The following is a 14,254-nucleotide window of genomic DNA, read 5'->3' on the forward strand; positions in this document are numbered from 1 at the left end:
CTCTGCCATCGCAAGAGGGACCAGGAACTCCTTCCTGCCTTGGGGACTTGGGAGGTTTAACGAGAGGACTGGTGTAGACCGCAGAGGCTCCCTGAACCCGGCCGCCGCCGTCATGCGGCTTTTTACAGAGGGAGTAGGGTTAGATCCAGGAAGCTGGGAGGGGAGCCCAGGTGGGCCTTGCAGGGCCAGACCGGCTGCTGGCCTGGCCCCACCAGCGAGCCCCAGGCCCACATCCCGAGGCCGCCAAAACTGGATAAAGCGGGGGAAGTTGTGGAGTGTTTGGAAAGCGAAGATCCCGGAACCTGAAGGGTGGGAGGTGCGGCCAGAACTCCCTTCCCCGTCAGCAGGGTATTAAAGACACTCGGGCTCAGTGGAGGGAGTCCGTGTTGGGGGGAGGCAGGCCTGTCTGAGAGTCGGGGTCCTGGAGCACTTCCCTGAGAAAGGGGATCGTTGGGCCTTCTCAAGGGTAAATCTCCCATTGTTCTTCAACTCCGCCATCAGCCCATCAGCGGGGCCTCCTGAGAACACTCGGGAACAGGGGTGCCCTCCCCTGCCTCCTGGGAGTGGGTGTGGCTTCAGGAGGGCAGCTTGAGGGTCGTCTTCCGGATTGCTGAGAATGAATGCCCCGTGCGAACGAACTCAGGACCTAAAGGCACATCTGAAACGGGAAGGAAGGAAGGTAGATTCTCAGGGATGGGGAAGACCAGGCCCATTTCTCATTGTTCCCCCAGATTGAGGTGGTTCTCAAAATCTTGACCAACCGGCATGGTTCAGGCACTGGCCAGAGTGAAGGTACCAGATTGGGAGTGAGGGTGTTACCCGTGGTCCGTATTGGTCTGCCCCCAGGAAGGACCCGGCCACTCCGGAGGCGACAGAGGCGAGAACCCGGGAGGCAGCCACTCCTTTGCCTGCCTCCTCCAGCATAGGCAGTGCGGTGGGAGGGGGCCTTCCCACGCCCCGTCTCTGGACCCTGTCACCCTTCGCTCCCCAGCTGGCATCGAAGCCGGAGGCTGACGGGCAGCCACGAACCCAGGGCACTTCCCAGGGCCGGAGACCGCTCCTGCTACCCTCGGCAGTGTGGGTGGGAGCTTTCCTCCAGCCTCTTGGTCCTGAGCGACTGGCACCCAGTGCCCTTTTGACTCCTCCCCGAGCCTCCGGGTGGCTCCCCAGCTGGCCGCGGGCCGCGGGGATCTCACCCTGGCTGCCCGGCCCGAGGAAGCTGTGGGCCAAAGACGTCGACACGCACAGGCTGGGAAGTCATTGCTCCTTGCTGGGGAGTGCTTGGCAAACAGGCAGGCTAGGATTTGCACTGCCAGCTGCTAAGCCAGCTTTCCTGGAACTTCTTTGTGTGGCCGGGAGGTGTGCGGAGACCTGCAACCCCGGGACCCTGAGGAAGGTGCTCCCGCTCAGATGCCGGGCTGGGCACCTCAGGGCGTTCTCTGCTGAAATCCCTCTTCCCAACTTCCCAGCCTCTACCTGCCTCTTCTCCGGCAGCCAGGCCCTCCTGAGCCCTCGGAAATGTCAACCAACCCGTCAGCTGCTTAAAGGGCACGGTGACGTGACAGGATTGGAAGGAAACCCTTGGGTTCAAACTGTGCCAAGCAGGCAAACGCCACAGCGATGCTACCTGGCGTGGAGCCATACCTGGCACAGGTTGACAGCCCGGGGCGGGCGTTCCCCATCAGGCCCTTCAGGCTCCCCATCAGTCCAGCCCTGCTCAGCTCCGGGTGCTGGTGTCCCCAGAAAGGCCACGGGCCCAAGGCCAGGCCAGGCTCTCCTGGCCTCTCTGTGACCTCAGAGATGACCCCTTTGTTCCGGACCTGCGGTCCCCACCCACGTCCCTGGTTGGAGCCTCGGGTGGTGCAGCCCCAATGTTCCCACCCCGTCGGAGCCCCCAGGTTAAGCCCTCTCCCTGGGACCCCAGTGCCCACCGGTCTCAGATCCTGTCTGACAATCAACCAACTGTCCAGTAACTCACATCTCCACCCAACGTCCCTCATCCCCTGCCTGGACGCCACCACAGCCCCTAAACTGTTGCCCCCGCCCCCTCCTCTGCATCCTCATGGCCCTGTTTTATCACCCAGCAGGCAGACTGAACCTTCCGAAGTATTAATCAGACCACGACACCGGCCTGCAGGCCTTAAACCCTCCCAAAGGCTTCCCACTAGTCTCGGAACAAAACTCGGGGCCCTGCTTAGCTGGCTGCTATCCATCTTTTGTCCTCGGTTCCTGCTGCCCCGCCCAGCTCCCTGCTTCCCCCTGTCCAACCACACGGGCCTTCGTGGGTCCCTGAACACGGGGGGCCTTTGCCCCCACCTCCCCGCTGCCTGTCTTCCACTCTTCGTCACTCCAGGGGGGGGGTCCTCTGTTCAAATGTCTTCAGAGGACCTCCCTGTCCCGCCTGCCTTCCCGATCACTCCCTGTCCCCATCCCTTGCCCGGCTTTATCCTCCATGGGCTTGTCCCCTGACACGATAGCGTAATGTCTCCTCTGCTGTCTTCATTACTTCTTGGTGCTGTTGTGCTGGTACCTAGCACAGTGCCTGACCCCTGTGAGCCGTCAGGAATTAAATGATTGTCGGATGCATGAAGGCACGTTCCCGTCGCCCTCCCCATGTGCTGACGCTCCACAATCGCTCAAGCTTTAGGGCAGGAAGCTCTGTGGGTGGGAGTCATGCGGCCTGACTTCTTGACTCTGTGTGACCTTGAGTGAGTCATTTAGCCGCCTACTCCAAGTTGTAGGCGTAGTGTACGAGAGAGTACCCATCAGCTTAGACAGCCCTAAATGGGGTATAAACTTGGTGTGAGTCCCGGCTCCACCAGGTCAGCTGTGTGACCTTGGGCAACACACGTGACCTCCCTGTGATTGTTTCCTCATCTGTGAAATGGGAATAAGATAGCTCCCTTGAATCGCCCGGGGTTCTCGGTCGCAAACAATAGAATCAACCCAGCGCGGGGAAGTTCTGGCAGGCCCCAAACCAAGCTGGCCAGGACACAGGGAGAAACAAATCCTCTGGAACGTGTCACCTCCAGCGTCAACACTGGACCCCGAGGCCACAGACCCTGCCGGCCTTCCTTGAAGACACAGAGTCCTAGGCAGGTACCTCTGATTGGTGACGCCCAGGCCCAGGGCCTGGACAGACGCGGAGGGGGCTGGTCCCAGAGACAGCTGTCCACCACACTGCGTGCAGACGGCAGTCGTGCGGATGCAGAATTCATGCAGAACTCTCCTCTGCAGCCGGTGGGAAACCGTCTGTGGAACCCGCGGGAGTGAACACACGCTCATCCTTTGACTCGGCGGTGCCAAATGAGTGCACGTGTCCAACCCGAAGACACGGACAGGAATGTTGCATTCTTGCGCGTCATCGCCAAGAAGCAGGAACGACCAAATGCCCATCTGAATGGAAGGCAAGAGTGAATAAGTAGCCTGGAACGCCACACGGCCCGAGAGCGAGCCAACTCCCCCTACGCGTGACGTCGTGCATAAACCCAAGCAACAGAACGCCCGGCCGTGAGAAGCCGGGAGAACAACGTAGGTTGTGTGGTTTCATGTGTTTGCCCTGCGGGCACGGGCGACGTGAATGTTCGGGAGAGCGGGTGTCCTCCTGGAAGGCCAGAGACAGACGGGGCAGGACAGGGTTTGCCGGGGTGTCGGGCACGTCCGCTCCCTTGATCCGGACGCTGCTTCCCCTTACGTGTTCACTCTGTGAAGCTTCCACGGGCTCTTCACTTATGATTTCGTGGGTTCCTCCAGGTCTGTTACACTTCAGCAACAAATAACATGGGTTAAAGGAAGAAAAAAAAAATGCATCGGAAGCACTTGGGACCAGTGGCTCACGGTATGAGCTAAATAAACGTGAGGTCGGTGTTGTCCCTGGCTGGTCTCTCTCCCATGCCACCCCTCCCCTCCCCCACCCTCCCAGCCGGGAAGAGACCCACGAGTCCTCGGCCCTCAGTAGACAGAGCTGGCGCCACCATCCGGGGGGCTCTGAGCTCGTTTGCCGGGGGTGGGAGAGACCTCCGGGACCACACGGCTCAGCTCCTTCGTCTCAGAATTAGCCAGCTCCCCACAGAGGCCAGGCGGCCAGGGAGCGTTAAGAGTCGGCCAGCAGCCAGAGCAGGTGTGGAGACAGCGAGGCCGGGGAGGTGACCAGCGCTGGGACCTTGCGAGCCTGTCCTGAAGACAAGCAGGAAGCCGGCGAGCGGCTGTGCGTGTGTGTTGTGCATGGGGAGAGTGGTTACGGGTCCAGTTTTGCAGTCTGGCTTTCGCACAGAGAGTGGGTGAAGAGGGAGGGAAAGAATCCCAGGAGGCCTTCCGTGGCGGCCCAGACCGGGCCAGGGCTGGACCGTGGAGGTAGATGCGGACGACGCGCGGGACATCGTGGGGTTAGAGCTGACGAGTCTTGGGGCCCATCGTGCAGCGTTGATGGGCGTGGTGACCAGGGCCCCGGGGCGGCCGTGCGGCCAGTGCGAGCCTCTCTTGTCGGGCCCCGCGGGAGGAGCAGGAACCAGGGTGGAGGGTAAGTTAGGTTTGGGGAGCAGAGGAAGAAGAGAGAAGATGCAGCGGGCAAAGCCTGTGGAGGTTCCGGGCCACGGGAGGGAAGGGAAGCTGCGTGCTCAGAGAGCCATTGGGAGAGCGGGGGCCGTGGCAGGAGGGTTTCTGGGTCTCACTGGGAATCGGGAAGGGTGCGGAGTGGGCTGGGGCCAAGGATAAGAGATGTGGGGCCTGGTGGACTTCCCTAATCTCTGCATTTCCCAAACCTCGAACTGGGCACTGGTGGATGGGAAGACTCGGTGGAGAGGAGGGAGCCCAGTCCGGGGCGACGGTGCCTGGGCCAGGAGGCCGGACCGTGTGTGTGTGTGTGTGTGTGTGTGTGTGTGTGGAGCCTTCGCGTCATCTCCAACCCGCGGGAGGGGTTGAGCAGAAACAATGATAATGATAATAACAGGGAAACAATGATAATGATAATAACATGATAATGTCCAGCTGCGATGGACATTATCACCGTTCGAAAGACCTATCGCCGCTCTCCGCTCCGGGGGAACACGGCGCTCCGCGTAACTCATCCACCAAGCTCAGCAACCTGCTCTGCTTTGGTGGCCTGACCGTAAGTGAGATGCGCCACTTCTAAGAAGAAACTTCGGGGGGCGCCGGTGAAGGGGGGGCTCAGTCGGTGAAGCGTCTGACTCCCGATTTCGGCTCCGGTCATGATCTCGCGGTTCGTGGGATCGAGCCCTACGTCGGGGTCCTCGCTGATTCTCCCTCTCTCTCTCTCTCTGGTCCTTCCCTGCTCACGTGCACTCTCGATAGATAGATAGACATAAAATTATATAAAATCTTTAAAAAAAAAAAAAAGGGTGCCTGGCTGGCTCAGTTGGTAGAGAATGCAACCCTTGATCACAGGGTTATAAATTCGAGCCCCACGTTGGGCATAGAGATTACTTAAAAATAAAATCTTTTAAAAAAATTAAATTATGCATGCTTACAACTAAATAAAGTATATTGAAAAACAAAGGCACTACTCAAAGCTCATGGCTTCTTCATTACGTCCCCACGCCTGAGCGGTGTCACGTGAGGCCCAGCACGCCGACGGCGTCCCTGCGGTGGGGCAGTCTACAAGGCCGTGCCCTCGGCGTCTGTGCCCAACTCTGCCTCGCGTGGGGGATGGAACTCGGAAGTGGTGGGGTTATTTATGCCCCAGAGATCGGAAGACGCTAAAGCGGGGCTAACCCCTCACGCCCACCACCTGCCAGTCGTTACACATTTAACCGACGGGTCATCGAGCCCTACTGTCTGGCCCCGGCCCGGCACGTGAAGGGTGGGGCAGGAAAGCCGGAGGCCGAGGCCCAGGGCTGCCTGTCATAACAATGATAATATGGCTAGGGCCTCTGCGCCCTGCTGCCTGATGAGTGTTTTGTGTATTCTCCCACTTAACCCTCCCCACACCCTGTGAGGCAAAGTGCTATTACTGTTGGCAGATGAGGAAACCGAGGCACGGAGGAGCTACCTGCCCAGTCGCTCAGCTAATAAATTGTCACGACCGGGATACGAAGCCTGACCCTTAATGATCACTGTCCATACTCCGTCCCCGGTGTCGGACACAGGGTCTGGTCTCTTTCCTGAAACCCCCAGGGAGGTGCAGACCCCAGACACCCCGGGAGCCTCGAGCGGGCTTCAGGGACCAGCAGGCCCATGGCCTCACCTCTCCTGTGGACAGACAGTCTTGGGGACCACATTTTATGCAGCTCCGAGTGCCAGGGAGACCCAGGCCAAGGGAGGGGGGCCTCTTTCCCAAAGCAGCTTGAGAATATTCTCGGGAGCCCTGGAGCGCTCGGGGTGAGGCTGGGTGGCCCGGGGCTCTGACAGCAAGTGCCTGGATGGTGCAGCCTGAGGGCGTCTCAGCAGGTCAGTGGAGGGTGTGAATGGAGAGGTCCCCGGGTTGAGAAGGGGTTAGACTGTTCAACATCTGGGGTTCGCAAAAGAGAATTCTAGAAAAGGTCTCAGGCTGCCAGAGCAAGAGGAGGAGGCCTCCCTGGTCCCCAGGGCACGTGGGAAGATTCTGGAAGCAGGGAGGCTGTGGTGTGGGGTGTGGAGGGAGGGGTCGCTACGCTCTAGGGAAGCCACATGGCACTGGGCCGAGGCTGGCCTGGAAGAGGCTAAGGGTGGGTTGAATGGTGGCCCTCCAAAAGATGTCCACGTCTTAGTCCCCAGAATCTGTGAACGTGACCTTATTTGGGAAAAGGATGTTTGATATAATTAAGTGAAAATCCTGGACATGAGGTCATCTTGGATCGCTTAGGGAAGCCCCCATTCCAATGACAAGTGTCCTCATAAGAGACACACAGAGGAGAAATCCCTGTGACCACAGAGGTGGAGGTCAGAGGGACACAGCCACCAGGCAAGGTCCACCCGGAGCCACCAGAAGCCGGAAGCACTGAGGATCCTTGCCTAGAGCCTCGGAGGGAGCGTGGGCCTGCCGACGCCTGGATCTCAGACATCTGGCCTCCAAACGGGGAGACGGTAAGTTTCTATTGTTTTAAGCCACCCGGTTTGTGATCATTTGTTACTGAAGCCAGAAGAAACCAAGACAGTGGAGGCGAAAACCGGCGTTTTCCTCCACTGCACAGGGCGGCGCCTGGGCGGGGAAAGGAGGTTTGCAGACTGGCAGGGGGGCAGAGGGAGGGGGAGCCAGGGAGCGGGCTGCCTCGTAGCCTTGGGTGGGCTCAGGCGGTGGGGGTGGGGGGTGGGGGGTGGGGTGGGCACAGGAAGGCCTGACGGATGGACAAGACCCGGGGTGGGAGGGGGGCGGAGGCCCGGAGCTCTCAGAGGGATGATGGGGATTCAGAAAAGGGCACTTTCAAGAGATAGCAGGGCCCGGGAAAGGATGCGGGAGGGACGGCTGAGAAGGCACATGGGGATACCCCAGAGCTGGGGATTGCTGGGAACAAGGCCGATGGCCCCAGGAAGAGGCATGGCCAGAGGGGGCACGAAACTTGCCAAAGCGGGCAAAGGCGGACATTTGCATGGTAGGGTCTTTACGGAGGGCTCCCTACGGGCTTCATGAGGGACTGTGCCCATTTGACAGATGAGGAAGGTGAAGCTTCCTCGGCAAGTAAGCACTCAAAGTCAGTTACGTCACTTGTATGCATCAGACCCCGACTGGAAGCCAAGCGTCTGGCTGCAAAGCTGGCCTCCTACTGAGCGCCCTGCCCTGCCCTGGGGAGGCCCCCACCGTGAGTCGGGTGCTGAGGCAGCACTGGAATGGGAGCCCACCCAGGGGTGCGGGACTCACTCTGCCTCCCCGCCCTGCCTGCCTGTCCCTTCTCACCCCGCCTGGGGGCCTCTGTCCCTCCCACTGTGCTCCGGTCAGTCCTGTCCCTTCCGAGGCCCAGGACCCTGCCGGGCCCAGCTCCACATCAAAAGTCCTTTCCTGCTTCCTGCCTGGCCAACAGAGTTCGCTCTCAAAGCTGCTCTTTGTCCTCCTTTTTTTCCCAAACAATGTGTTTTTTTGTGTGTTTTTTTAAAGATTTTTAAAAATGTTTATTTATTTTTGAGAGCGACAGAGACAGAGTGCAAGCGGGGGAGGGGCAGAGAGAGAGGGAGACACAGAATCCGAAGCGGGCTCCAGGCTCCAGGCTCCAGGCTCCAAGCCGTCAGCGCAGAGCCCGACGCGGGGCTCGAACTCACAGTGAGATCTTGACCCGAGCCGAAGTCTCAGGTCAACCGACCGAGCCCCCTAGGCGTTCCCCCAAACAATGTGTTTTTCATCAATTTTATAATAAAACCCAATCTGAATTCTCGAAAACAGCAGCAATGAGAAATCATGATCATAAAATCCCAGCCCTAGCGGCCCCTCTGGATTGTCCTCCCTCTCGGGACACCTACCTCCTCAAGCCTGCAGTTCCTGGTTATCAAGCCCCTTCCGCGAAGCCCCTCCCTCCGCTGCTGGGTTCCTCCAGCCTCTGGAGAGCCCGAGCCCCCTCCCAACGCTCTCCCTGCCTCCCACCCGACTCCCCTCCACGCTGGTCCCAGATTTTCTCAGAAGTCATCAGGGACTCGGCGTCCCCGAGGAGTAGAGCCTAAAATCCGTATCGTGGCCTCCAAGGCTCTCATGTCCTGTCCTCACCTGCCCCAGCCTTGTGCCCCACCGGACACTTGACCCCCTGCCTTTACAGATACCGGTCCCTCTGCTCAGGAACAACCTTCCTCCATCTGCCTGTTAGGTTAATTCAACTCAATCCTCAAGACTCAGCCCAAATAGCTCTCCCTGCTCGCTTACCCTCCCCTGCCCTTCCCCAGGCACAGAGCACACCTCCTGCCACCATCATGACAACAGTGTGACAGTGTGGAATTTGGTTCCTTCATTCACCCGCTACGCGCCAAGTCCCGTGCTAGGCACTGGGGCACAGCGGAAAGCAGTACAGATCTGGCCCCCGCACCCTCGGAGTTCATCACCCCTGCCACTGTTGCCCAGGTAGACCACGGGTCCCTTAGAACAGGCGCCACCTGTGTCCACAGAGCCAGGCGTGGTGCCCCCACACAGTGTGGGCTCCTCAAACATTTGTTGACTGACTGACTGACCAGATGAGTGAATAAGTGCAACGCTTTCTCCCTTCACTGTCCCCCAGAGCCCGAGCTGAATCACCTGCTCACAGCAGGTGTTCCGTTCAAGGACGAGATGGTTCCCGGGAGAGGGAGGAGTGTGTAGGGAAGGGACACTGAGGGAAGAGAAGTGGAGTGCTCCCGGTGCTCAAGGCTGGGGAACCCCGCGAGTCTCCACCCCTCTCCTGCCTACTCCCCCCCCCTACTTCTGAACTCACGGGGAGATGGAGACCTTGGAGGGATTGCCCTGGTCCCTGGCCCACCCTGACAGCCAGTACTCCCCGCCAGGGCCCTGCCCAGAAGCCTCAGAGCCACGGAGGGGCCCCACGCGGGCTGGGCAGGGCCTGACCCCTCCCATGTCCCCCTTCCCCAATGATGTCATCTATCCTTTCCGTTTGTAAGTAGCATTTGACTGGTTTGGGTGGCTGTCGCCACAAAATTAGTGTATGTTTGTTCTCCGGTGTAAAGAGAACACAAGCGTCTAAGAAAGCAACGTCAGTCTCCCTGCCCTCCCTCCCACCCCCTGCCACCCGCCGGCCTCACTGAGAACACCCAGGTTAATCACTGGGCACATGCCTTTCCACTCGTCCCAACACTCGTGACACCGCAGGAGTATTCATGCCCCGAGAGAGTTCTTAGGAAGATGGAACACAGTAACTGTGTTCCTGTAGCACTTGCTTTTTCTTTTTTACTTAAAAATATACACGGACATGGGGGCGCCCGGGTGGCTCAGTCGGTTAACCGTCCGACTTCGGCTCAGGTCATGATCTCACGGTTCGTGGGTTCGAGCCCCGTGTCGGGCTCTGTGCTGACAGCTCGGAGCCTGCTTCTGATTCTATGTCTCCGTCTCTCTCTGTTCCTCCCCTGCTCTCACTCTCTCTCTCTCAAAAATAAATAAAAGATAAAAAAAAAAAACTCAAAAAAAATATACACAGACATCATCCCAAGGTAAGTATACGGCATTAACTCATTCCAACTGCCGTGCAGTGCTTCCTGGGGGTGTTGGATAATTTGTTTAAATGGCCCCCTACGGACACTTTGACCTTTTTTTTGTTGTTGCTCCCCCTATGACAAGGAATACTTCAATAAACCTCCTCCTACACATCCTTACGTTTTTAATTTTACTTTCTCGAGCAATCAGAGCAATTGACAAGTGTGCTAGGAGCTGGTGTCACTGGGTCACCGCACCCTGGCTAACTGTAGGTGTGGTGCATTGTCTAAACCTCTGCCAGCCTCCTGGGCAAAACCTGACCTCTCACTGTTTTGAAATTGTGTTTCCTGAATACAGCTAAGGTTGAGTGACTTTTCATATGTCAATTGGCCTTTTTTATTTCCTCCGCTATGAGTTTTTGAATCTCGTCCTTTGTCCTGGTTTCTTTTTTTTTTTTTTTTTTTAACAGAGAGAGCCAGGGAGAGGGCTGAGAGAGAGAGAGAGAGAGAGAGAGAGAGAGAGAGAATCTCAAGCACGCTCAGGGTGGAGCACCACATGGGGCTCGATCCCACACGCCTGGGATCATGACCTGAGCTGAAACCAAGAGTCGGGTGCTCAACAGACAGAGTCACCTAGGTGCCCCCATTTTTAACTTTTTACTACAGAAATTTGAAAACATACTCAAAAGTAGTAAGAAGAGTTCAGTGAACTCCCCGTGTCCCCATCTCCGAGCTCCAACAGTGATCAAGGCAAGGTTGATTTTTTCCCCCCAGTATAGAATTTTCCTTTGGATGTCGCTTGTAGTGGTTTTTGCAATGCAGAGATATTTTTTTTGCTTTTACGCAGTCGAATTTCTTAGTCTTTCCTTTTGTGACTTTTGGGCTTTGTATAATTCTTAGAAAGGTCTTTCCAGTCTAAGGCTATTAGCAAAACAAAAACAGATTCTTCCACTGCTTCTGAAACATGATTTGTTATTTTGTGAATGATGGCGTAGTATTTTTTCACACGGAGGGCCGTAATTTAATGAACCAACCCGCACTGGCTGAGCATTAAGATTGTCTCCGATTTCCCCCTATTTTAAATCACGCTGTCTTGGGCAGTCAGCCCTGACTTCCCCGCTGCACCTGGATTATTTCAAAGCAAACCCCAGACATCAAGTCTTTTCATCCATAAACATATAAAAGTCAAAAAAAAAATTTATATCGTAAAATCTGTTAATCCTCTGGTCTTTTCCTCTGGTACTTTTTATTTACGTTTGAATAGACAGCATATGCACACGGCGAGACATTCAAAAGGACTAAAGCAAGCATGGAAAAATCTATTTTCTATCCTGTTCTCGGGCTGCCCCGTTCCCTTGGAAAACCACCAGTCTTATCAACGTCTTGAGTATCTTCAGTCATTATTTACACGTGTAAAAGCGAATTGTGTGCTTTCTCCTGCTTAAAACACAATTGGCAATCCACGTAAACAATGGTCTGTGTATTTGATTCTAAACACATTTTTAGGGGCGCCTGGGTGGCTCAGTCGGTTAAGCGTCCGACTTCAGCTCAGGTCACGATCTCGCGGTCCGCGAGTTCGAGCCCCGCGTCGGGCTCTGGGCTGATGGCTCAGAGCCTGGAACCTACTTCCGATTCTGTGTCTCCCTCTCTCTCTGCCCCTCCCCCGTTCATGCTGTGTCTCTCTCTGTCTCAAAAATAAATAAACGTTACAAAAAAATAAAAAATAATAAAAATAAAAAAAAAACCACATTTTTATTTGTTATTCTTGTTCCTTAACAGCGTGCCTCGGAGATTGTTCTAGGTAAGCATCCTCCTTCTTTTTTATCGCTCCATACATCCCATTGCAGGGACACAAAGGAAGGGTTCAGCGACCCTGATCCTACCTCTGCTGGTGGTAGGTTCCTCCCAACTACAGACGGTTCTGCATGTGAAAAACCTGCGTTCACCGTTGCACTTGTGGGTGAGGATATCGGTAAGATAAATCTCTAGGAGTGGCAGTGCTGAGTCAAAGGGTACGTGTGTTTCTATGTTTGCTAAATATTGCCAAATTCCTTCCGTTAGGGGTTTATCAGTTTCCGCACCAGCCAGCTGGGCAGGAGGGTGTCTGTGTCCCCCGCCCCAACCCCGCAAACCCCGTGTGTTACCAAACCTTGTTGTCTCTGCCCATCTGATGTCAACCAGAGTATCTTTGGAGATCAAGTTTTCGTTCATCCTTTTAGGAGAGTTGTTGAGCATCTTTTCACACGTTTAAGAGTTCCTTTGAATTTCCCCTTTCCCTACTGTTTCTTCATATTCTTTGCCTATTCCGCAGCCCCCCCTGCCCCCGATTTGCGTCATTGTGGGTTCATTTAAAAACGATTTGTGGGGGGCGCCTGGGTGGCGCAGTCGGTTAAGCGTCCGACTTCAGCCAGGTCACGATCTCGTGGTCCGTGAGTTCGAGCCCCGCGTCGGGCTCTGGGCTGATGGCTCAGAGCCTGGAGCCTGCTTCCGATTCTGTGTCTCCCTCTCTCTCTGCCCCTCCCCCGTTCATGCTCTGTGTCTCTCTGTCTCAAAAATAAATAAACGTAAAAAAAAAAAATTAAAAAAAAAAAAAAACGATTTGTGGGAGCCCTTTATATATTAGAGAAATCATCCCTCTGCCTTTGGTATGACCCGCAGCCCCTCACTCCCCAGTTTCAAGTTTTCCTGTCGACTTGTGGTAGTTCATGCGAGGCAGAAATTTTAACTTTTTTACGAACTCAAATTTATCAATCTTTTGAGCCTTCAGGTTTTGGGTCATACTTAGGAAGGCCTTCCCCACTCCGGGATTTGTTGTTAGTGGCGGTGGTGTTTTTTAGCTCTCCCATGGGTTCATTCAGTAGTTATAAAACATGATTTGTTTTTCATGGTGGAGTAGTATTTCCTCGCACGGGAAGACCCTAATTTATTTCACCAGTCACCTACGGCTGAACGTGTAGGCTATTTCCGATTTTCCTGAATTATAGAAGTCACACTGCAGCCAAGGGCCTTGTCCATAAATATTCTATTTCATTAGGCTAAATTCCTGAAAGTGACCTTCATTCCTGTCCCCAAACTACCCTCCAGAAAGTTGGGCTGCACTCTCCTGCTGCAGAGGCATATGTTTATTCTTCTCCAAATGCCCTCGGGGCCTAAGGCGGAGCAAAGGGACCCGGGGCAGGAGAGAATCTCCTGCCCTGATTGAATCTTTCCTTGGCTTCTGGGGCCGGAGAGCAGATTATGAGAAATATGCTGGAGGAGGGGACGGGGCAGGATGAGAGCCGGGGAGAGAGAGAGAAGGCAAACCCAGACCAGCTGCTGGGTCTCACTCAGAGCCTGCCTACTCCTGCTTTACGCACAGTTCTATATTCCACTAAACTTGTGAGCTGGCTGTTAACAGCACGGGAACAAATTAGGAAGGGGAAGCCAGGCTGCTGCGTAGGGGTACCCTGGTCCGCTGTGCAGTTTCCAAAGGAAGAGCAAGTGAAAGTATAATAAAATGGAGTCAAGCAGCAACGGGCCCGGGCCATGCAGTGCAGCGCTTAACTGTCCCCACAGCTCCCAGTGACAGATAAGGAGAGCAGAAGAGACTGGCTGATCTCTAAATGTGCTTCTACACCTGAGACTCTGGCAGGCACCTTGAACGTCTCGTGTACGCAGAATGCTGCCCTCCTCCCCAAAGATGTCCTCGTCCTAATCCCCAGAAACCGTGACCACTGTCATGCTACGTGCCAAAGGGCCCCTGAAGTTGCAGCTGGAATTAAAACTGCTACTCAGCTGAACTTAAAATGGGGCGATTATTTGGGATTCTCTCGGGGGACAGTGTAACTACCGGGATCTCAGAAGTAGCAGCAGGAGGCAGAAGATGAGTCAGTGTTGGACGGATCCAAGGGCAGGAAGGCCGGCCATCGCCGGCTTTGAAAATGGTGGCCCCCACGGAACAAGGAATGTGGGCGGCCTCTGGAAGCCTCAAGAGGCAATAAATGGATACTCTGTAGACCCTCCAGAAGGAGGACACCCCTGTGGACACCCCTGAGTTTAGTCTAGAGAGAACCCTAAGGTACTCAATGTGCGTTGTTTGCAGTTTGTGTTAATTTGTTGCAGCAGTCAGAGGAAAGGAATAGCGAGTCTCACCAGGGACTGTCCAGTGAAAAGATGCCCAGAGAAGAAGGCCCAGCCGTGGCTGCACAGCTTCTGGAAGCCGAATCTGAACGAGAAGTGCACA

Source organism: Felis catus, chromosome B3 (assembly GCF_018350175.1).
Source record: "Felis catus isolate Fca126 chromosome B3, F.catus_Fca126_mat1.0, whole genome shotgun sequence".
In the NCBI taxonomy this organism is placed as follows: domain Eukaryota; kingdom Metazoa; phylum Chordata; class Mammalia; order Carnivora; family Felidae; genus Felis; species Felis catus.